A 24,789-nucleotide genomic window follows, 5' to 3' on the forward strand; every position below is an offset into this window, starting at 1 on the left:
AGGCCAGATTAAAGGAATGCAGGCCCTGCACACACCCTGATCCTTATCAGCAACCCTGCCCTTGAACCACTGCTGTAAAACTCCTCACCAAACCCCACCCCCCACCCCCGGGGTAGGGACACATAGTTTTGGAGAAAGCCTCATGGAGAAGGCTTCCTTTTTTAAAAAATTTGGCCGCACCTTGCAGCTTGTGGGGATCTTAGTTCCCTGACCAGGGATTGAACCTGGGCCCCTTGCAGTGGAAGCGCAGAGTCCTAACCACTGGACCACCAGGGAATTCCCAGGGTCACACAGTTTTGAAGGGTACAAGCCCACTGTGTCCCCCTTTGCCTGGCAAAGCAATAAAGCTATTCTATTCTTCTTCACCCAAAACTCTGACTCTGAGATTCAATTTGGCACCAGTGCACAAAGGCCAAGTTTCGGTATCATTCTCTACCCCCCAAGCCATAGTTGACTGCAACTCATTGCTGCTCAGCTCCAGGATGCCACGAGCTGGCTATGGCCTTGGCTTCCCCCTTTCCTGTCAGGCTATGAGCTCCTTAAGGCTTGGGCTCTCTCTTTCAGGTTAGAGCCCAACCCAGGGTCCAGAGAATGTAGAATCTGCTCAGTAATTGGCTGAATTGAATGCCTTTAAAATGTGAGAGAAGCTTGAAGCCATAGAGAAGAGACACCACCCACATCCCTGGGAAGAAGAGCTGTCTATACAGTCAGATGAGAGGAGGCACTGAAAAGCCATCAAAGACTGTCTAAGAATGTCTCACATCAGCCTCGACCCAGAGACATGGGAGACGCTTTCCATTGGGTCCAACCACTCTTCAGCTTCTGTGCCCTGGGGTCAGATCTGTTGGGCTCAGGTCAGTGATGTAGGCAGTTACCCACATAGACCCACCAGACCAAGACCACCAACCTTTTTTACACAGCACAAGACATGGCATTCATTGAAAGGCTGATATGTTCTGCCAGTGCAGACCCGGGTTGGCCCTGAACCAATGGTTGGAGGGAGAAGGTGAAAATTTCCATTTCTCCTTTTCTGCTGTTATTCCCTCTTGCACATATGGGATTTATTCTTTACAGGTTTAAATGTTACATTGAAAATAAACTCAAGTGACCAAAATGTTTCACTGAACAATCCATAATAAAGATAAAAGCCACCTGCATTGGGGGAAGCACCGACAGCCAACTCTAAATTGCTCTAGTGTTTGGAACTTCCTGAATGGAATTCTCAAGCGCTTTCTGAGCAATTTAAAGAACTCATCTGTCCAGGGTTGATTAGAACCGTCCCAAACTGGGCTTATCATACCTCAATCAAACAAAAAATGGAGGAAAACAAAACTTCCTGGGAAGACAGAAACAAAATAAAATAAAATAAAACAAAGTCACAACTGCCCCCAGTGGATTTGAATAGCATGGAGTTTCCTTATTCTTGTACAGAATCCAGTATATATATGTATATATGTGTATGTGTGTATATATGTATGTGTTTATATATATATATATACACACACATATATATATACGTATATACACATATACACAGCCACACATATAATTTTCCTTTTATCCCACTATGGAATCTCAGTCTAAGATGATAATGTAATGAAGAGACTTTTATGGTCAGCTCTACTTTTATGGTCATCTTTATGATTGACCTCACAAAATAATGTGAGTTATATACATGCATGTACACATAGGCCAGATTCTCAACTGATGTAATTCTATGGGAATTCACAGAGTTATATTGGTTGAGAATTTGGCTTCAGCTTCACTTATTGTAGAAATTCCCATCAACTAGCCTGAGATGAGGCTCCACACACATTGCCACGAAGCTTCATAGGCTGAGAATCTGGCTGACGGAGCACAGAATAATGTCCATCCAAACATCGGCTTGGATTTTATCTGGCCTTGTTTTCCAGAGCAGCTTGCATGATGGAATGAGCAAATGCCTTTGGCCTCTGGAGCTTTATGAATCAGTGTGACCCACTATGGGAAGCCCCAGGCTGTCCATCCGTCCTGGAGGGGCAGAGTCCCTTCCCACCTCAGTCTCCCTACCTGGCAATTGGGTGGGACAATCACTTGCCTCTCCCTTCTCCCTCCGAACATTCTCTGCTATTTATGAAAGTACAGTTTGTAAATAGAACTCCCAGAAAATAAGCATTAAGAGCTGGAGTCCAGCATTGGGTGCCAGGGAAAATGCATTTATTTGCTAAGTTAGCAAGTGCCAATACCATTAATTGAATTTGTGCCAAAACATGCATTTTTGCAAATGTTGTTCTGTTCCATTCATTATTTATAGAACATCACCTAAGGGCAGTGCATGCTACAAGCCAAAAATCTCATCCTGCATTTTATCAGAAACCCATTGCAGGGAAGGGGAGAAGGGAGACGGAGGGAAACTATAAAATGAGATTTCTGGAAAAAGCTAAAAGAACTTGTCTGGGCAAGTAATGCCCACAGGGCGACTTGATAATAATCTCCAAATGCAAGGGGACTGGAAAGAGCAGCTGCTCTCTCTTGCCACTCAGGACGGAAGAAGAAATGAACCTCCACTGCCACATGAAAGAGTTAGGCTAGTTAGAAGGGAAAACTTCTTTAACAGGGAATGTTATCGAGAGAAACTGAGAAACTGAGAAACTTCATGTGTTCCAGATAGTCTAAGGGTAAGAAGTCAATTCAATATTTCCTCAACCCTGAGACAATAGATGTCCCTGGAGGTCACTGCCACAGTAGGAAATTGTCCTGGTTCTGATGGTTTGTCATCACATTAGAGGCATGGGTTTTGGTGTGAGAAACCTGCTTTGACATGCCACATTTGGACAAATTACTTGATCTCTCTATGCCTGCTTAAGCATTTGTAAAATAGGGATAATTACTCATTCAACACTATTACTGCACCAGGCATTGTTCTAGGGGATGGGGGTACAGCAGTGAATACAACAGATTTAAAAATCCTTGCTGATTCTAATGGAGAGGGAGGCTTAATATAATAATAAAGAATAAAGAAGTAAAATATACAACATATCAGATGGTGAAAAGTGCTATGGAGATAAATTAAGGAGGGAAGGGGATGGCAGTAGGGAAGTTTCCACTTTAAGTAGGGTTGGGGGTGGGGAGGTCGTACACTGAGGAAAGATTTGAAGGAAGGGAAGGAGTGAGCTAAGAGGGTGGAGTGGGTTGAATGGTGGCCCCCAAAATGTTACGTCCATGTTCTAATCCAGGAACCTATGAATGTGACTTTATTTGGAAAAATGGTCTTTGCAGATGTGATTAAGTTAAAGTTCTTGAGATGAGATCATCCTGGATTATCTGGGTGGGCCCTAAATCTAATGGCATGTGTCCTTGTAAGAGAGAAGGGGAGAAGACAGACACAGAGAAGCCATGAGAAGATGGAGGCAAAGATTGGAGTGATACAGCCACAACCCAAGAAACACCTGGACCAAAGAAGCTGGAAGAGGCAAGGAAGGATTCTCTCTTAGAGCCTTCAGAGGGACCATGGCCTTGCGGCACCTGGATTTCAGACTTCTGGCCTCCAAAACTATGAGAGAATCAATTTCTTTTGTTTTAAGCCACCAAGCTCGTGGTGTTTTTCATGGCAGCCCTAGGAGATTAATACAGAGGGTATCGAAGAAGTGGTTAAGCAAGAGAACAGCAGGTGCAAAGGCTCTGAGGCAGGTCTTTTGCCTGTCTGCTTGGGAAAGAGCCAGGAAGCTTGTGTCTTTGGAGTGGCAGGAGTGATGGGAGTCTGCAGCTGAAGCGGACTCTGAAGGAGTTAACAGCTGAAGGTTCTCTGCTGATGGTGCTTCCCACAGAGGAACAGCAAGTCTTTCCTGGAAGAGGCAACTGGGTAGCACATCTCTGTGCCCAACACAAGCAGTGAGTCTAGGGGTAATGTCATTGCAAAACAATGATGGCTTGGACCAGGTTGATAGGAGTGGAAGAAATGAGATTCTGAATATGTTTTTGAGGCATAGAAACAAATGGATTTATGGTAGATTGGATATGGGATATAAGATAAAGAGGGAGGTCAAGAATGGCTCCGAGCATTTTGGCCTGAGCAACTAGAAGAATGGATCTGCCATCAACTGAGTTGGGGAAGGCTGTAGATGGAACAGGTTTTGGGGAAAAGATCAAGAGTTTGCTTTAGGGGGCTTCCCTGGTGGCGCAGTGGTTGAGAGTCTGCCTGCCAATGCAGGGGACACGGGTTCGAGCCCTGGCCTGGGAAGATCCCACATGCCGCGGAGCAACTAGGCCCGTGAGCCACAATTACTGAGCCTGCACGTCTGGAGCCTGTGCTCCGCAACAAGAGAGGCCACGATAGTGAGAGGCCCGCGCACCGCGATGAAGAGTGGCCCCCGCTCGCCGCAACTAGAGAAAGCCCTCGCACAGAAACGAAAACCCAACACAGCCATAAATAAATAAAAATAAATAAATAAATAAATAATTTAAAAAAAAAAAAAAAAAAAAAAAAAAAAAAAAAAAGAGTTTGCTTTAGGACACGTTAGATTTAAGATGCTTGTTAAACATCCAAGTGCAGATATCAGATAGATATATGACTGAAGGGGACATTTCTGATCTGGAGATATACATGTGGAAAAATTTTTTACTTTATTTCTTAACTTACAGAAAAATTCTTGCTTTCTGTTGTACAGTTTTATGAGCTTCAAAAAATACATAGTCATGTAACCACCACCACAGTTAAGATACAGAACTGTTCCATTATCCTAATAAAATCCCTTATGTCACCCTTTTGTACTCAGACTCACCCCTCATCTCCAGCCCTTGGCAACCACTGATCTATTCTCCATCCCTAGAGTTTTGCCTCTTCCATAATTCATATAAATAAAATGATACAGTATGCAGCATTTTGAATCTGGTGTCTTTTTTCAGCACGATGTATTTGAGATTCATCCATGTCGTGTTTATCAATTCCACTGTATGGATGTACCATAGTTTGTTCACCCATTGACCCATTGAAGGACATCTGGGTTGTCTCCCCTTATTAGCAGTTATGATAAAGCTAGTATAAACATTCATGGTCTTTTGTGTAAACAAAAGTTTTCGGATTTCTTGAATATATAATGAGGAGTAGGATTGCTGGGTCATCCAGTAAGTATATGTTTTCAAAACTGCCTACTGTTTTCCAAAGTGTTTGTACCATTTTGTGTTTCCCGCAGCAATATCAGATTTTAAATTATTTTTTAAATTTATTTTTAACCACTCTAACAGGTGTGTAATAGTATCTCATTGTGGTTTTCATTTGCCTTTCCCTAATGAATGATGATGTTGAGTGTCTTTTCATGTGCTTATTTTCCATACAAATTTCTTCTTTGGCGAGGTATCCATTAAAATCTGTGCCCATTTTTAATTGGGTTATTTGTTTTCATACTGTTGAGTATGGAAAATTCTTTATATAGTCTGCTTACAAGTCCTTTGTCAGATATGTGATTTGTAAATATATTTTCCAAGTCTGTAGCTTGTTTTTTTATTCTCTTAAAAGTGTTTTTGGCAGAGCAAAAGTTTTAAATTTTTTTAAGATTTTTTTTTATGTGGACCATTTTTAAAGTCTTTATTGAATTTGTTACAATATTGCTTCTGTTTTATGTTTTGGTTTTTTGGCCACGAGGCATGTGGGATCTTAGCTCCCCAACCAGGGATCGAACCTGCACCCCCTGCGTTGGAAGGTGAAGTCTTAACCACTGGACCACCAGGGAAGTCCCAAAAGTTTTAAATGTTGATGAATCCCAGTTTATCATTTTTTTTCTTTTACAGATCATGATTTTGGTTTCATATCCAAGAACTCATTGTCTAAATCAAGGTCACAAAGATATTCTCCTTTATCTCCTTTTAAAAGTCTGATGGATTTATGTTTTATATTTAGGTCTCTGAACCATTTTTAGTTAATTTTTTACAAGGCTTGAGGTACAGTCAAGGTACATTCTTTTTTGCATATCGGGTGTCCAATTTTTCCAGCAGCATTTGTTGAATCTCTACTTTCCTTTTTAATTTTAATCCTCTTTTAGTTCTCCAGATTGGATAATTTCTAATTACCTATTTTTAAGTTCACTTACTTTTTCCTCTATCATCTCTATTCTACTGTTGAAGTTATCCAGCGATTTTTTTTAAATTTTAAGGTATCATATTTTTCAGTCCTAAAATTTCAATTTGGTTCTTTCCTCAATAGTTTCTATTTCCTTCTTGAGAGTTTTTATCTTTCCATTCATTTCAAGAATGTTCACCCTTACTTCATGGAACATGGTTATGATAGCTGCTTGAAAGTCTTTGCTAATTCAAACATCTGGATCATCACGGTGTTGGCATCTGTTGTTCTTTCTCTTGAGAACTGGTCAGATTTTTCTGGTTCTTTGTATGTTAAATAATTTTAGATTTCTTTCTGGACATATTGACTATTATATTCTGAGACTGGGTCCTGCTAAAATCCTCTTGAGAATGGAATGTCAATAGATTTGTTGTTGTTTTAGCAGGAAGTAAACACCTTAGGTTAAGACCATAAGTTTTGTCCTGCTTTCTGTGGGCGGTGGTTCAAATATCATTTCAGGATTCAATGCCATTGTTTTTATTGCCCAGTATATGTGACACTCAGGAGTGTGTCTGGGACTTGGGAGTGGTTTGTATCACAGCTCAGTTCTCAGAGATTTTACTCTGCTCCTTTTGGGTCTGTGCTGCTCATGCACAGCTTGGGGGTGAGCCCAGGATTTGTGTTAGTTCATACACAGAATTAGAGGGATTCCTTTTTCCAATTCTTTTCTCTCTGGGATTTTCTCCACATTCTCTGGCTCCCAAGATCCCCCTTTTCCAATTCCTTTGGCCAGAAAAATGGATTTTTCTCAGACTTTTAGCCCTCCCTCCCCCACCACACTGTCTTACAATTCTATGTCACTGGAGCCACCCTCAGGGTGAAGCAGCAAGAAAAAAAATAATGGGGTTTCCTCCTACACTCTTCACACACAGGGATTCCTTTTTCCGGTTCCACTAGTCAGACAGACAAGGTTCAGGTATCTGCACCACCACCAACATTGTCACCACAGCAGTACAGATCCGCAACTGGGGTTGGCCTCCAAGACAAAGCCAGGAGAGACAAAAAGAGAAAAAAGCAAAAAATGAGGATCTCCCCCCCCCCCCAACTTACTGTTGGCTCTCAGGGGTCTCTTTCTCCAATCCTCTGGCCAGAAAGAGTGGGATTTCTATCGGAGTTTTGGGTGCCCACCCCCACTTCAAAATTCTGTGACTCAGATCTCCAGGCCACCCCCATATCAAGTCCAGAGACACAAGAAGAAAAAAAGAAAAGGAGTCTCCCTGGTACTGGTCGTTCTTCCAGTTTTGATTGCTATTGTTTACTTACCAGAGTCATCAGGTAGTTGCTTTGTATATTCTGTCCAGAGTTTTCAGTTGTCATCAGTGGGAGAGATAGATTAAGTAAGCTTACTCTATCTTGGTCGGCCCTGGAAGTTCTGGGAATTTTATGTGTGTGTGCATGCATGATATTTATGATATTTCAACCATTTAGATTGGATAGTCATGATATTGAAACAATTATTCAGATTAAATGAGATCACCAAAGTTTTAGATAGAAAAGAGAAGGGGTCCAAGAACTGAGGCCTGGGGCACTCCAACAATTAGAAGTCAGGCAAATGAGGAAGAATGAGAAGACCAGAGATAAGATGAAAACTCAGAAAACCAAGTGTCCTGGATGCTAATAACAGTGTTTCAAGCAGGAGGAAGTGATCCATTGGGTCAATTACTGGCAATAAGTAATATGAAGACTGAGAATTTGCCTTTGGATAATTCCTATGGTTGTGGGGGGAATTAAGTGAGATGCTAAGTAGAACATATTCAATGCAATCCCTTTCAAAATACCAAGGCCATTTTTCACAGAACTAGAGCAAATAATTTTAAAATTTATATGGAAACACAAAAGACACTAAATAACCAAAACAATCTTGAGAAAGAATGGAGCTGGAGGACTCATGCTCCTTGACTTCAGACTATACTACAAAGCTATAGTAATCAAAATAGTATGGTACTGGCATACGAACAGACACATAGGTCATCGAACAAGACAGAAAGCCCAGAAATAAACCCACGCTTACATGGTTAATTAATCAATGGCAAAGGAGGCAAGAATATACATTGGGGAAAAGACAGCCTCTTCAATAAATGGTGTTGGGAAAACTGGACAGCCACATGCAAAAGAATCGTACTGGACTACTTTCTCAAACCATATACAAAAATAAACTCAAATTGAGCTGGTTATTTTTCAAAAACCAGCAGACATGGGAGAAGCTTTGAAAACCAATAAAAGTTACCACTTTGTAAGAGATATTTATATTTATAAGGCAAATCTCCATTTGTAAGGATGTCTCCCTCTATGTACCAGGAAGAGAAGGATGACTAAATCTCTAGAAACTCTTGTCAATGAAGATGGCAACTGACTTGAATGTGTATAACAACCTTACCCTTGTTTACTATGCTTTTCCTGATAACCACACATACCTGGCCCCTGCACCCCCCCCCCCACACACCCCCAAACACACAACATCTTCTTTTGCTTTAGCTGGAGATGGTATTTAAGGTGGTGGCTTGGGCCATTTTGGAGAGTTACTCAGTTCTCCTGGGTATCTTCCATTTATATAAGAGGTATACATGTTATTAAACTTCTGTTTGTTTTTCTCCTGTTAATCTGTCTTTTAATAAAAGGATGGTCTTATCCAAGAACCTAAAAGGGTAGAGGGAAAATTAGTTTTCCTCCCTTACAATTCCATATATGATATCCTCTCAATTAAGATAAGGAAATCAATGATCAGTCAAGATTGTTTCCTATTTCAACCATTGATCCTATAGTAGCCAACTTCCTGCATGACCAATACAAAATTGCAATGAATTTGAAGGAACAGACTCCTTCTTACCTATTCTTCCTCTCACTTGGAGAAAAGCACCCTCTATGTTGAATTACCTGTGAAAGACACGACACCACCCTGTATTTCTTGGGGTCACAAATGGTGGCTTACTAGCTTATTTATGGTCCTGATCCCATTTTCTGAAAACTGTGTCACGGTTGTTCTAATAAAAGGGAGATGCCTTCAGAGAGACGTTGATGATTTTTAGGGAGAAATTAATTTATAGTAAATAAGTTGTATGCTTTGTTTGTATCCTACATCAGCCTCACCTCTGGACTGGACCAAGCTTTGGTGCATCGGCCATTACTGTGATTTATCATTAGCTGATTACCTAGTCAATTGTTCTCTTATTGAAATAAAGTGAGAAAAATCAAAGTAACCTTCCATTCAATGGAAGGTATTACAAATGGCAGTTCCTTTTACACTCAAGAGACTCCAGGCAGCCCAGATGATCACCCGGTATGATGTGATACACACAGCTGCCTAGCAGGTACAATGTGGCTCTCCAAGGGCACATCCACCTCCAATCATTTAGTGCTTGTCTTTGGCCATGAGTGTGTGTGTGTGTGTGTGTGTGTGTGTGTGTGTGTGTGTGTGTGTAAGCAGGCAACGAGAGTTATTTGGGAGGCCAGGACTGATGCAATAAGTCAAAATTCTTAACACCAGATGCATGTTCATCCTTCTGTGTTAAATTATTGTGGGATACTATTATTATTATTATTCACACAAAGGGAGGCTACATTTACTTTCCTGGGTGTGGAAAGGCAGGACTGGACATTTAAATCTAAAAAGTACTAAAGAAGAGTGAAGCCACGCTGGGGTTGGGGACGGCGGTGGGGGATGCAGGCTTTGAAGTCAGCAGCTCCCCCAGGTATGGCTTGCCCAGAGATTGATTCAGACTGCAGGAAAACAGCACGCATATTCAGTCCTCAGACATGCGGTAGCCTTGCTTTTCTGAGTCCATAAAGCCATTGTAAGTCTAAGATTTGGCCTTGGTTTTTCAGTTTCAATGTGATTACATTTCTAACGAGAAATCTGTAGTGGCATGAGGTTTGTCTTTTATCTCAAGCCTCTCCCAGTAAATTGCTAAACTCCCTCAATCCTCTCTCAGCAACCTTGTATGCCTGTACAAGGGAGAAAAAAAAAACTGATATATTGTTACAACTAATGCTATTACCCCGAAAACTCCCCAGATTTTACTTTGTTGCACCAGGAACTAGAAAGTTTCTGAGGCTTTCTTATATTTCTGAAAGGGAAACTTTGGGGGTATGCTCATAATGGGTAACCAGCCTGCAAATATGTTAGCTTTTCTTCTCATTAGCACATAGTCTCAGCTGGGAATTTAGACTTTCCAAGAGGGAAGAGCCAAGTGTCAGCACAGAGCATTCACCCAGGTTGGCTTAAGATGGGCCTATACAGCTCCTTGATACCTATACCAAAACTCCTCTGGATAAAGCGACATGGGAACATGCTTATAGAGGAAAGCAAAATTTTTTTTAAGTGGCTGGGTTTATTTATTAGAAATTAATATGCCTCTGTGGGGACTAGTTTTGTGACACATTGTGTCATTTGCAGAACTGGTTGGGGGTCCATACACCACAGCTGTTCATTTTCTCAGGTGCTGCACATTCCCCATGAGATAGTCTTCATCCACCATTAGCCTCATCCCTAATGGCCTATATTAATTTATAACTGAGGGGAATTGCAAAAATGCACTATGTTTCACAGAAGCAAGGCGAGCTCTTGCAACCCTTTTAAAGTCATAATAAATTAAGCTGCAAAGTATGCCCATATTTATCTTGCATCATTTTTATAGTTATTGCTGCTATTTTTCTTATGCTACCTTAATTAAGATATGTCTTTGGAGAATTAACTTCTGTTGGAAAAAAAAAGCAGAATTTTAAAAAATAGCTTTGTTTTGTTTCTGTGAATAAAGAGTACGTGCTTTGGGTTGACCAGATGGTAGAAAGAGGCGGGGAGCTCTGGCCTGGGAGTCTCATTCTGTTTCTACCTTATACTAGCCAGGTGACTTGGGTGTTACTTGCCCCCCTCTGGGCCTCAGTTCTGGAAAAAGAAGAAGTTGGACTAGCCAATCTCTGGGGCCCTTTCCTTGGTTCTTTGACCGGCCCCTCCCGTTGATAACTAAGCAGTCAAGCCAATGGCTGTCAGATTTGTTCATGTCCGTCATGAAACTCACTGAAATAGTTAAAATCTGAGTTAGTTTTTAATGACTGAACTGAGTAGGCTACTCAGTATCCAGATAGATCATTCCACAGCTGGTTGTTATGACAACCAGAAACAATGCTGCAAAAGCCAAGGACTCAGTGGAGAGAAATGGTCACAACCAGTGGCCCCTCTGCTATGGGAGCTTTCAAAGGGCCGAGTTAGCCCTGTGGATTTGTTCTCTCCAGCCCAGGGCCAACACTGGTCCCATTAGTCTTTCTATCTGATATGAGGTTTTGCACTTAGTCATTTTACAACAGCTATGTATTTAATCTACAAAGCAACCCTGAAAAATCCCTTGGTGTAGCCAACTGTAGCCTGCTCTTCAAGCTAATTATTTTTCTTTGTTAATGAAAAAGTATCCATATGCCTAGTAAATTCTTGTCCGTATACATCTTTATTTTCATTAATTTTATGCAACATAGCTCAAGCAATAAGTCAATGTCTGGTTAAGAAGGGCATACAATGCCCTTTTAAGGTTTTACAATCACAAAAGATTTCCCCTCTTTAGTTCCTCTTGAAGAGGCGTACTTTTTTTTTTCCAGGTCAAAGAGAAATAACACAGCAATCCTTCCAGCCAGGCTCTCCTGCAACAGGCCACACTCCACCAAGCAGGAGGTTGGCCGTTACCACTTACGGTAAATCACTAGACAGCGGAGCCATCTTTGCCAGTCAGAAATATTTCCTCACCACACTGGTTCTGTTTGATTGGTCTTGGGTTTATGCAGTTCCTGGCACAGGGAGGGCCTTTTCCTCCTCTGCCAGGTTTCTTTCAGCCTTGCTACAGCCTAGTTTCAACTCTGGCTTAGAATCCAACCCACAAAACTACCTTTCCAATTGCTCCTTTTGGCCCAAAGAATGTCACCCAGTTTCCAGTGAAGGCCTCAGTCAAAGGCCTTGTTGTTCTGGGAGGTGGTACCCCAGTGGGATGGGCCATTGCCAACCACGTCTCCCTCACCCACCCCAGCCCTGGGGACTACTGGGGGACTTTGAGTTCCCACAGCTCCATAAGCAGGCACTGAGGGTCTGGGATGCCTTTGGACAAGGTGGCAGGGCATAATTAAGGGGTTCTGAAACTCATGACTTATAAAGACCCTGGTCAAGCTGACTCTGAAAATAAAAGAGAAAAAAAAAGGTTTTCAAGCAATAACAAATAATAATAATATGGATTAGGTCTCAAACTAACACAAACTAATTTAGGATTTGAGGCCACTTAGCAGGAAACCTCCCATTCATGTTCCCAGAACTCTATCCCTCCCTGTTGTCCACACACAATGTTCCCTTTCTCAGGAAGTAATTTCTGTTAAAAAGCTTTTATTGCTCAGTTTATGGGGATTTCATACTCGGATTTACAATACTTCTCAGGCTCCATACACACAAGTCATGGGATCTTGATTTCTGAAGAGGGAGTAGCTGCTGATATCTTAAAGAAGACATCAGCTTTGGCCAATGCCCCAACTTCTTTAGGGGAAGACTTTGTCCCTAGAACTGAGAAAGGAATAATGCTGGAAATGCCATGTGGTCACTGGTGGTTGAACCTCATATGAACCACATGTCACCTGACCCCACCTCTCTCCATCCCTGCCCCTCTCATTGCTGCTCCCACTTATTTGATAATGGGATGGGAGACATCAGGCCAAAATATTTATTAAGCACACTCTGAATGCAGAACAAAGTCCAAGGCAAAAAGAATGGGGAGAAGGGAATCAAAACTTATAGTTCGGACCTTAATAGTCTTTCACTAGGACTCTCACTACAGCCTGATAAATGGTCTTCATGCTGCTAGCTTCTCCTCCATTCTCTAATCCAGTGGTTCTCAAACTTTAGGGGCATCAGATTTATCTGGGGAGGGGGATGATTATTAAAGCACAGGTTTCTGGGCCTCACTCTCAGATTGTCTGATACAGCAGGTCTGAGGTGGAAGCAAGAATTTGCAGTATTAAAAGTTTCCAGATGATTCTTATATCCATGGACCAGAGACCACACTTTGAGAACCACTGCTCTTATCCATTCTTCTCCCTGTTTCCAGAATGATCCCCTAGCATAGGAGTCTGATCAAGCACTCATCACCTAGTCACCATGGAATAAAGTCTCAACTCAACATGACATTTAGGGCCTCCCCACTGGGGTCCCAGCTGATGTGTGCAGTCAAAACCTCACACATCCCATGTTTTAGCTTTTAGCTTGGGTTCCCTCAGAAGCAAACCCAGAGACAAGGATTTGAAGGGTAATGCCAGGAAGCAATAGCGTAGGAGGCAGTAAGTAAGACAGGGAAAAAAAGGAAACCAATACAGAGTTAGTTAAAGAGAAGATTACTGCTGTGGGCAACTGGGGTCCAATCTCACTGGGGGCCTCTGGAGGACCACATAGAGAACACCTCAGAGCTATCCTGCCCAAGAGCTGAAGTACCTGGGGAATTATCCACCAATTTCTGTCAGCCTTTCGTTGAGGGCTACCTCTAGACCCATCAACTGCCTGTCACTTCCGGCGTGCCCCTATACAAATCTAGGTCACTGTGGAGGCCAGAGAAAGCACTCAGGCAGAGCCCTAGGTACTTGAAGCAGGAAGCCATCAGGTCAGAGTACATGCAAATGGTGACTGCTGAGCGCTCTTTGATGCACCACCATCAGCTTCTACTCTACAAGTCCTCTTCATACCCAGCTCTTTCACACATCTCTTCTCCTGTGCAGAAGGGCCCAAGCCTGCCTTCTCCTGCTCTGGCTCTCTGGAAGACAGAGTTTTGGATGGGGCTGAGATGATTCTTTAGGGCTTAGGTTGGCAGTAGGCTGGGTGATCACCAGCTCAGTAGCACACAAGTCTGTATGACCAGACAAAGTTAAGGAGCCCAGGGGCAGGTGGTGAGTAGAAACAGCAGCACCAAGAGGGCCATGAGCACTAAGGAAAGATGCTGCAGGGTGGGGTGGTGGCGTGGGGTGTGCTGACAAAGCAGCTGAGGGGGTGTCTGCAGGAAGTCTTTTGAAGTCATCCTTTGGGACAAATTTTGAGCTTTTTGGCCTTTAGGCCAGTGGTGGCCACCTGCCCTGCAGTGATTATGAAACACAATCGAATGCAAGATGAAATAGTGGAATTACATCATCCTGTTGCCCAAATGGTAAGTCTTAGAGCACAGGCTGGTAAAGAAGGGTTTGCACAGCACTCGTGGGTGTGGTTACTGTGACCATACCCTGGCACTTAGGTGACATGCTGCCCCTTCCAAGTGCTGCTAGAACCCCCTCTTTCTCAGTCAGTCTTTGCCTCAGGCACTGAGCCTCAGATATTGTTAATTTCTTGAGAACCCACAAGGTGAGAATATTCTCTCCCTTGATTTTCAGACTTCTTGTTCTGCTATTGGGGTTATGGGAGTGCAGAGTTATGGATGGCTTAAAGTGATTCTGGGCAACAAGGATGTGTAACACTGGTGTGTGTGGGTGGGCAAGAAAGACAAGAGTAATAAACAATCAAAAATTCCCATTTAATGTTATATAGTAACTTAATATTCACTATATAAAACTAAAATGTCTTCTGTAAAAAAAAAAATAGAAATTTTTTTCCTAAGGAAATCTTCTGACCGAAACAGTCTTAAGCTCATGAAATGTTAGTGAGTGGCTGATTCATATCCTTTTTTTTTTTTTAACCCCTTTATCCTTTTTAATGACAGTTGAAGTGATATATGCATGAACTTTGCAAGGCATAAGAAAACATAATTTACTTGACATGATTTGGGGAGAGAAAAACTGAAATATATTAAACATCACTCAACCACATTATTTAGAGAGAGTAAAATCAGAGACACTAATTGCCCATGATGGCTATTTATACAATGCGCCACTGGAGTGAAGGGATCCTGGCTGCTCTTGAAATAGGCAGTTTAAATTTGATCCAGAAGGCAACCAGTGGAGCCAGTAAAGACACATAATCTGGGAGGTGACATGTTTTCTCTGTTAAAGTACAGCTATTGAGACGGTAAAGAAACAAGAACAGGCCCTAGTCTAGTCTCAAGTGAGACTGCAGGGTGGAAAAACTTTGCCCCCTTTTCTATCTCATTCTCCTGCTTGATGTCCTTCCTTCAGATGTCCTGAAGATGACCCCTAAGTGTCCCAAACTCAACCGGGCAATGACTTCTGCTTTAGAATGATCCTTTCTTTCCTCCACATCCACCAAAATGTACCTGTTCTGTCTTAATCTTCAAAAGTTTGCTATGTGATTAATTAGCTATCATCTATAACCTAATACACAAATTCCCATAAAGGCTCAAGGACAAATGGTGGCACAAGGAGAATCCATCAATTTCCCATGTCAATTTGGGGATCACATAGAGAGGTCTTCTTTTTCTTAATGCATCCTGTTAGTGTGAACAATAAAATTCAAGTGAATAAATGCACCCGAATAAAAACACCTCAGGGTTTTAAGGATTCTAGTACTTCCCAAAGAAGTTGTGATGGGGATGCATAGGTTCAGTTGCCAAATCATTTTGTTCATGGTGTTGACATTTGAGGATCCCTATTAGAGAAAGGAGAAAGGTCTACATTCACATTCTTCCAAATATATAGGCTTGCCTGAATTTCCTAAAAATAAAAAGGTCTAAGGAAGTTACCTTAGAATTTTCAGTTCTAATAAGTTAGAAATAGATTTTTATCTTTCCCTGGTGAAATTTAAGTTCTAGTTTCCAATTTCTCAGATCATTCCTTTAGGCACTATACTACCTGGAATGGCACTGGTCTCTCTAAGCCTTGACGTATCTTCGTTTTTACGCACTGCCAGGCAATATGAATGTCATCAGAGTAATAAACAGCCAAAACAGCCACACAAAAGACACTAACCAATTTGTGCCAATGGTATAAAGGCTCACCCCCAGGTTCTCCACAAAGGGCCTGTGCCCACTGCCAGGTGCCCTTCACACCCAAAACACTATTCCTTTGCTCCCAAAGATGTTGCAGTTAACACCGTCAATTAAGATTACTTTGGGGGGGCTTCCCTGGTGGCGCAGTGGTTGAGAATCTGCCTGCCAATGCAGGGGACATGGGTTCAAGCCCTGGTCCACGAAGATCCCACATGCCGCGGAGCAACTAAGCCAGTGAGCCACAATTACTGAGCCTGCGCATCTGGAGCTCATGCTCCGCAACAAGAGAGGCTGCGACAGTGAGAGGCCCGTGCACCGCGATGAAGAGTGGCCCCCGCTCGCCGCAACTAGAGAAAGCCCTCGCACAGAAACGAAGACCCAACACAGCCAAAAATAAATAAATAAATAAATTAAAAAAAAAAAAAGATTACTTTGGGGAAGGGAATGGAAACTGAGTTAAACTAGTAGTACCTGCAATATACCAGGCAATGTATTAAGGTGCTTTCATAGACCTTTATTTCCTTTACTTGCCCCAAACGCTTGTAAAATCGGCATTATAATTCTCTACTCCTCAAAGAGAAACCTGAAAAAGAAAAAGTTACTTGCCACCTAAATTAAGTAGCAGAACAAAAACTGGCTCCAAGACCCATGCTATTTCCTCCAAATTAGTGGTTCTCGAATGTGTCATTCTCCAGACCAGCAGCATCAGCATCACCTGGGAACTTGTTAGAAATGCACATTCTCGGGCCTTGCTCCAGATCCACTGGATGAGAAACTCAGACAATCTGAGAAGCTCAGAAATTTGTGTCTTAACAAGCCCTCCAGTGAGGCTGATACTCCTCAAAATTGGAGAACCCCCGTCCTAGAGCACAAATCCACATGACGATACCCAGAAATGAGCTCATCACAGTGTGGTCCCTTACCAGGGGCATTCAATCGTTACAAGCCCAGATACAAGCTCACTCCTCTGTAACCCCCCTGTTCTCAGATGATCTCTTAGTCTTAACAGCCATCCTTGTCCGTATCATCTTTTTGCCATTTATCACTTATGTCTCACAACAACTCTTCCACTGGGGCCTGAAACTCTTAGATCTTTGCAGTGATTTAATTTTTCACATCTGTCTTCCACTTAACAGTGCCTGACAACAGTGGCTTGCATAAAGCTACAAGCTCCATAAATATTGGTTTCCATGATGAATGGACATATCAGAAGAGCTAACAATCACTTTGTATACCTCAAAAATATTGGAATATTCTTCAGCCTGGAGAGAACCTATTAAATGAAATGCTGACAAATGAGAATGTGTTCTCCTCAAGGTCGGTGCTTCTTCAAGTCCGATGTGCCCACAAACCACTTGAGGATCTTGTTAAGATGCAGATTTCATTCAGGAGTCTAACTTCCTACAAGCTCCCAAGTGATGTCCATGCCGCTGGTCCACAGACCACACTTTGAGTAGTGTGGTTAGGGTGTTCATGATCTCAAAGGGTCTGAAAACTGGGACACAGGAAGAATAGTTGCGGTGGAGTCCTCTATGGTTGGATTTGGATATTTGGAGGTGAAGGGTAGTACATTCACCCTCAGCTGGCCCAAGGGCAGTGAGGGGACGTTATATTACATTTAGAAGATTTTGATTTCAGCTCAATAGAGAGGAACTCCCAAACCATCAGAATTGTCTATGCAGTAAATGGGTTGCCTGAAATTATCTGTGCCCTCCCCACCTTCCCAGCCCGAGAAGTGTTCCGTGGCAGATGAGGGATCAATGGGCAGGGGTATCACAGAAGGGAATCCTGAATGGGACAAGATGGCCCCAGGGCCGATCCAGCAAGGTTTAGGTACAGTCTTTCTTTCTCCAACTGAGAGCAGAGACCACGTCTCATTCTTATTAATAATGTTCTCAGTGTTCCTAATATAGGTCAAACATATATTCTGAAGAAAATATGAATTTATAAAAGTGCAAAGGAAAAGTGAAAAATCAGTTAAGTCCTATTACCCAGAAATAACTACTGTGAACATTATAGACTATTTCCTTCAAACTCTTTTCTAAGCATATATTTTTAAATGGTTGAGATTTTCTTGATATAAAATTTTGAACTCTAATTTTTTTCCCTTAGTATTTATATCTTAAGTAATTCCTCATGTCATTAAAAAATGCTTCATAATGCTTCTTAATCGCTGCATCATATTGTTTTCTTGTACGTACTGAAATGGATTTAATCAACCCCTAATCACAGGCCATTTCTGCTATTTCCATATCCTCACTATTTTACATAATGTTACAAAGATTAACCTAGTGCATAAATCTTGGTCTGCATCTCCGATTATTTCCTTAGGTTGCCTTACTAGAGTATGGATATTTTAAGGCTCTAAATAGATATTCTCCAATTGCTTTTTAGAAAACTTGTACCACCAGAAATGAGAGAAAAGTATGGATTCCCCACTTTCCTCAGCAATAGGGAAATTACCACTTTAAAAAATTTATGACATTGATTTCATAGAAATAGACTCATTATAGTATTCCAGTTATATTTCTCTGACTCCATTTAAAGTTAAATACAATTATAGTTTTGTCAGCCATTTTCATTTCTGTTTTGTGACTGAATTCTTGGCTTATTTTCCATTAGTCCTAGAATATTCCTTATGAAATGTGTATGATATTCTTTTTACATATTGAAGATAAATCTGATAAGCCATCATTTGTTGTACCTGCTTAAACTATTTATTGTCTAATGTTATGTTTTCAATGTTCCAAAAGTTTTAATTTCATTATCAAATCTATTAATCTTTTTCTGCTCCCTTCAACGTCTTTTATACTTGGAAAGTCTTCTCCAAGTACAAAGGATATACTTAGTCAATAAATGTTCAATTTTTATGGTTTGAATTTTGACAGTGAACTTTAATCCACGTATAATTAATGTTCAGGTGGGCTATATAGGTTTCTTTTCCAAAGAGCTGTTCTTCTAACGAATGTATTGAATAATGTGTATCTTCTCCCACTGAATTTTTCTACATTGAAAACTTTTGTTTGTTAAAGGTACAAAAACACTTTGTTCTGTCAGTTTATTAATATTTCTAGCGAGAGCATATGATTGAGTATGCATCATTTTTAAAAAATCTTGATTTAAAACTTGCAATCTCAAAGTCTCAAACCAAGTTTATTTCTCAAATTTTCACTTTGAAAAATTTCAAAACTACAGAAAAATTAAAAGAATAATACAATGAATACCCATATACTCTCCACCTATATTCACCAATTGTTTATAGTTCCTTTAACTTTTTATACGTTCTCCCTCCCCTCCCTTCCCCTTCCCTGTTTTGTTTTGTTTTCCTGAACCACTTGATAGATGCAATCATTTTGACACTTGAACTTCACCCCAAAATCTTCACCATGTATCTCCTAAAAACAAGAGCATCTTCTTACATAAACAAAATACTTGGGAAACAACATTCATACAGTAGTACTATTAACTAATAAATTGTCCATACTCAAATTTCCCCAATTGTCCCAATTATATTCTTTATAGTTTTCCTTTTCCTCATATAGAATTCAATCAAGGGTTACACATTGTATTTAGTTCTTGTGGCCCTTTAGTCTCCTTCTTTTGTCTCTCATGATACTGACAGTTTTTCGATATTTCAGGCCGGTTGTCTTATAGACTGTCTCACAATCTGGCTAGCCTGAGAGTTTATTCAAGAGTAGATCCTAGTTAAATATTTTTGTTAGAAAAACTTCATAGGTAGTGTTGTGTCTTCTTAGAGCATCACATCAGGAGACTCCTACTGATTTTTTTTTTAATCAGCTTAATTGACATATAATGTACATGCATTAAAATTAGCCAATTTTAAGTGTAAAATTGAATGGATATTGACAAATTTATAGTCATGTAACCACCACTTCAGTCATGATTTAGAACACCTGCAACATCCCAAAAGGCTCCCATGTGGCCCTTTGCAATCAGTCTCCTGCCCACAATCTTAGCATCCACTGACCTGCTGTCACTATAGTTTTGACTTTTCTAGAATGTCATACGAATATATCACACAGACTTCTCTTGTCTGTCTTCTTTCACTTAACATAATACTTTTGGATTCATCCATGTTGTTGTATGTATCAATACATCATAGTTTGTTTATTCATTCACCAGTTGATTGACATTTGGAGTCTCTTCTTTTTCCTTTCTTCTTTTTTGGCTGCACCCGTGGCTTGCGGGATCTGAGTTCCCTGACCAGGGATCGAACTTGTGCCTCCTGCAGTGGAAGTGTGGGGTCTTAACCACTGGACCGCCAGGGAAGTCCCTGATGTCTTTTCAATTTGGGGCTATTATTAACAAAGCTGCTATGAATATTTGAATACAAGTCTTTGGACACATGTTTTCATTTCTCTGGGGTATATTCCTAGGCATGGGATCAATGGGTCATATGGTAGGTATGCTTAACTTTATAAGAGACTCCCAAACTATTTTGCAAAGTGACTGGACCATTTTGCATTCCACCAATTGCTCTGCACCCTAGCCAGCACTTGGTATTATTAATATTTTTTAAAAAATGTTAGCCATTCTAATGGGTGTGTAATGGTGGCACATTGTGGCTTTGATTTGCATTCCCTTAACAGCAAATAATGTTGAACTCCTTTTTGTGCGTTTCTTCGCCATTTGAATACCTTCACTGGTGAAGTGTCTCTTCAAATCTTTCACCCATTTTTTAAATTGGGCTGTTTGTTTTCCTAATCTTGAGTTTTGAAAGTTCTTTATATATTCTGGATACAAGTCTTTTGTTGGATATGTTATTTACAAATATTTTTTCTCCCAGTCTGTGGCTTCCCTTTTAATTTTCTTACTGTATCTTTTGAAGAACAGAAGTTTTACAGTTTGATCAAGTTCAGTTAGTCAATTTATATGCTATAAATATCCATATATAGGTTTTTGTATGAACATATATTTGCATTTCTCTGGATTAAATGCCAAGGAGTGAAGTTGCTGGGTCATATGAAAGGTACGTTTAGTTTTTTTTTAAACATCTTTATTAGAGTATAATTGCTTTACAATGGTGTGTTAGTTTCTGCTTTATAACAAAGTGAATCAGTTATACATATACATATGTCCCCATATCTCTTCCCTCTTGCATCTCCCTCCCTCTCACCCTCCCTCTCCCACCCCTCTAGGTGGTCACAAAGCACTGAGCTGATCTCCCTGTGCTATGCGGCTGCTTCCCACTAGCTATCTATTTTACGTTTGGTAGTGTATATATGTCCATGCCACTCTCTCACTTTGTCCCAGCTTACCGTATCCTCCCCGTATCCTCAAGTCCATTCTCTAGTAGGTCTGCATCTTTACTCCCGTCTTGCCCCTAGGTTCTTCTGACCATTTTCTTTTTTTTTTTTTTAGATTCCATATATATGTGTTAGCATACGGTATTTGTTTTCCTCTTTCTGACTTACTTCACTCTGTAGGACAGACTCTAGGTCCATCCACCTCACTACAAATAACTCAGTTTTGTCCCTTTTTATGGCTGAGTAATATTCCATTGTATATATGTGCCACATCTTCTTTATCCATTCATCTGTTGATGGACACTTAGGTTGCTTCCATGTCCTGGCTATTGTAAATAGAGCTGCAACGAACATTTTGGTACATGACTCTTTTTGAATTATGGTTTTCTCAGGGTATATGCCCAGTAGTGGGATTGCTGGGTCGTATGGTAGTTCTGTTTTTAGTTTTTTAAGGAACCTCCATACTGTTCTCCATAGTGGCTGTATCAATTTACATTCCCACCAACACATGTTTAGTTTTTAAGAAAGTGCCAAGTTGTTTTACAGAGTGGCTATACCATTTTACATCCCCATCAGCAAAGTGCAAGAGATTCAGCTTCTCCACATCCAGTCAGTATTTATTGTTGTCACTATTTTTTTAGGCACTCTGAGAGATGTGTACTAATATTGCATTGTGACTGTTTGCCTTTCCTTAATGGATAAATGATATTGAGTGTCTTTTTATGTGCTTATTTTTCATTTTTTGGTGAAATTTCTGTTCATGTCTTTTGTTCCTTTTGTAATTGATTGTTTGTTTACTATTGAGCTTTGAGATTTCTTTACATATATCCTTTGTTGGATATATGGTTTGCAAAGATTTTCTCTTGGTCTGTAGCTTGTTTTCTCAACCTCTTAACCGGGTCTTTTGCAAAGCAAATATTTAAATTTGATGAAGTCCAATTTATCTTTCTTTTTCTTTTATGTATCATGCTTTTGATATTAAGTCTAAGAACTCTTCACTTGCCCCTTATCCTGAATGTTTTCTCCTGGGTTTTATTTTTCTGAAAGTTTTATGGCTTACCATATTACATGTAAGTCCATGATCCATCTTGACGTGATAGTATAAAGTGTGAAGTTTAAGTCAAAGTTCTTTTCTTTTTTGACTTATGGATGTTCAATTACTTCAGTATCATTTGTTGAAATGCTATCTTTCTTCCACTGACTTAGTTTTGCTCATTTGTCAAAGATCAGTTTGTACCATTTGTGGAAATGCTATCTTTCTTCCACTGACTTAGTTTTGCTCATTTGTCAAAGATCAGTTTGTACCATTTGTGTGGGTCTATTTCTGGGTTCTCTCTTCCCTTCCATTGATTTATGTGTCTATCATTCCACCAATGACAAACAATCTAGATGACTGTAGATATATAATGAATCTTTAAATCAGATAGACTGATTCTTCCTACTTTGTTCTTCTTTTTCAAGGTTGCTATAGCTATTCTAGTTCCTTTCTTTTCCATATAAATTTTAGAATAATGTTGTCTATATCGCCAAAAATTCTTACTGAAATTTTGATAGAAATTGCATTAAATCTGTATACCAACTTGGGAGAATTCACACCTTTAGTATATTGAGTTTTCCAGACCATGCTCAATTGATATATTTTTATTGAGGTGAAATTCACATAACATTAACTATTTCAAAGTGTAACTTTTAGGGGCAATTAGTACATTCACAGTTTCGTACAATCATCACCTCCACCTAGTTCCAAAACATTTTCATCGACCCAAAATAAAACTCTCTCCTTCCGGTCCACTCTGCTTTGTCTCTATAGATTTAGCTATTCTGGATATTTCAAATAAATGAAATCATACAATATGTGAACCTTTTCTATCTGCCTTCTTTCACACAGCATAATGTTCTTGAGGTTCATCCATTTTGTAGCATCTATCAGTACCTCATTCCTTTTAACAGCTGAATAACATTCCACTGCATGTTAACACCACAATTTGTTTATCCATTTATCTGTTGATAAACATTTGAGTTGCTTCATTTTTAGTTATTGTGAATAATGCTGCTATGAACATTTGTGCATAAATATTTGTTTGAGTACCTGTTCTGCCTTCATTTTTGAAAGATATTTTTACTGGGCATAACATTCCACATTATCAGTTTACTATTTCAGTACTTGAAAGATGTTGGTCCATTATCTTCTTCCTTGCATTTTTCCTGATGAAAAATCTGCTGAAATCCTTATTTTTGTTCCTCTGTGCATAACATGTCATTTTTCTGTGGCTGGTTTTAAGATTTTCACTCTATATCTAGCTTTGAGCTGTTTATGATGTTCCTTGGTGTAGTTTTGTTCATATTTCTTGTGCTTGGGTTGAGATTCTTACATCCATATGTTACTTATTTTCATAAAATTTGGAAATTTTTAGGCCATTATTTCCCTGTCTTTCTTCTCCCTCTGTTATAATAATTGCATATTAGAGTGCTTTAAGTTGTCCTGCAGTTCACCAATGTCCTGTTCACTTTTTTCCAATTTTTTACTCTTTGTGTTTCATTTTGGATAATTTCTATTAGTATGCCTTCAAGTTCATTAATCTTTTTCTTCTGCAAAGTCTAATCTGCCATTAATCCCATTCATTATATTTTTCATCTCACCTCATACATTGTAGTTTTTATCAATAGAAGTTTGAGTTGTGTCTTTTTAAATCTTCCATGTCTCTCCTTAACTTTTTGACTATATGGAAAACGGTTTTAATAGCTGTTTGATTGTCCATTTCTGCTAATTATAACATCTGTGTCAGTCTGGGTCCGTTTCTATTGATTTCTTTTTTTTTCCTCGTTGTAAGTTGAAATTTCCTTTTCTTTGCATGCCTGGTTATTTTTTATTGGAGGCAAGACCTTGTGAATTTTACCTTTTTGGTTGCTGAATATTTATGTATTTCTATCAATATGCTTAAGCTTTTTTTTGGTGAGACATAGCTAAATTATCTGGAAACAGTTTGATCCTTTTAGGTATTGCTTTTTAAATGTGTCAAGTGGGATAAGAACCATGTTTAATCTAACGTTCATTATTCCTTATTATTGGGGCAAGAACTTTCTGAGTACAATTCTCCATGAGAGACTTTACAGTCAGGTTGTTGAGAATAGGCAGTATTATCAGCTTTGTTCAGACACTAAGTACCATTCTCTCTAATCCTTTCAGGTGGTTCCCCAGTCTTGGGTAGTTTCCTCACACACATGCACTGCTCAGTACTCCACTGAATACTCAAGGAGCCTTCTGAAGATCTCTGAAGCTCTATCTCTGTGCAGTTCTCTTCTCTCAAGTAATATGTCCTTTTGAACTCTAGCAACCTTGATATTCCTAGACTCTCAGTCCCATCTCTTCTAGTCAGAGAGGCCACCATATTCTATTTCGTTTCCCTCTTCTTGTGCCATAGGCCAGAAACTTTCTCAAGGCAGTAATCTGAGGCAATAGAGGGGTTCGCCACATTTGTTTCCTGTCTCTCATGGATTACTCTCCTTCTCTACCTGAAATCCAGTGTCTTAAAAAACATTGTTTGAT

The 24,789-nt window shown here is 40.0% G+C and overlaps 1 non-coding gene across 1 annotated transcript; it reads right to left on the minus strand.

Moving 5' to 3' along the window:
• Positions 1–203: 203 nt before the first annotated feature.
• On the minus strand, positions 204–276 carry TRNAG-UCC (transfer RNA glycine (anticodon UCC)). Its single transcript has one exon. It is a non-coding gene; the product is annotated as a tRNA-Gly (tRNA).
• Between the last annotated feature and the right edge of the window lie 24,513 nt (positions 277–24,789).

The sequence above is a fragment of the Balaenoptera acutorostrata genome, chromosome X (assembly GCF_949987535.1).
Source record: "Balaenoptera acutorostrata chromosome X, mBalAcu1.1, whole genome shotgun sequence".
Lineage (NCBI taxonomy): Eukaryota > Metazoa > Chordata > Mammalia > Artiodactyla > Balaenopteridae > Balaenoptera > Balaenoptera acutorostrata.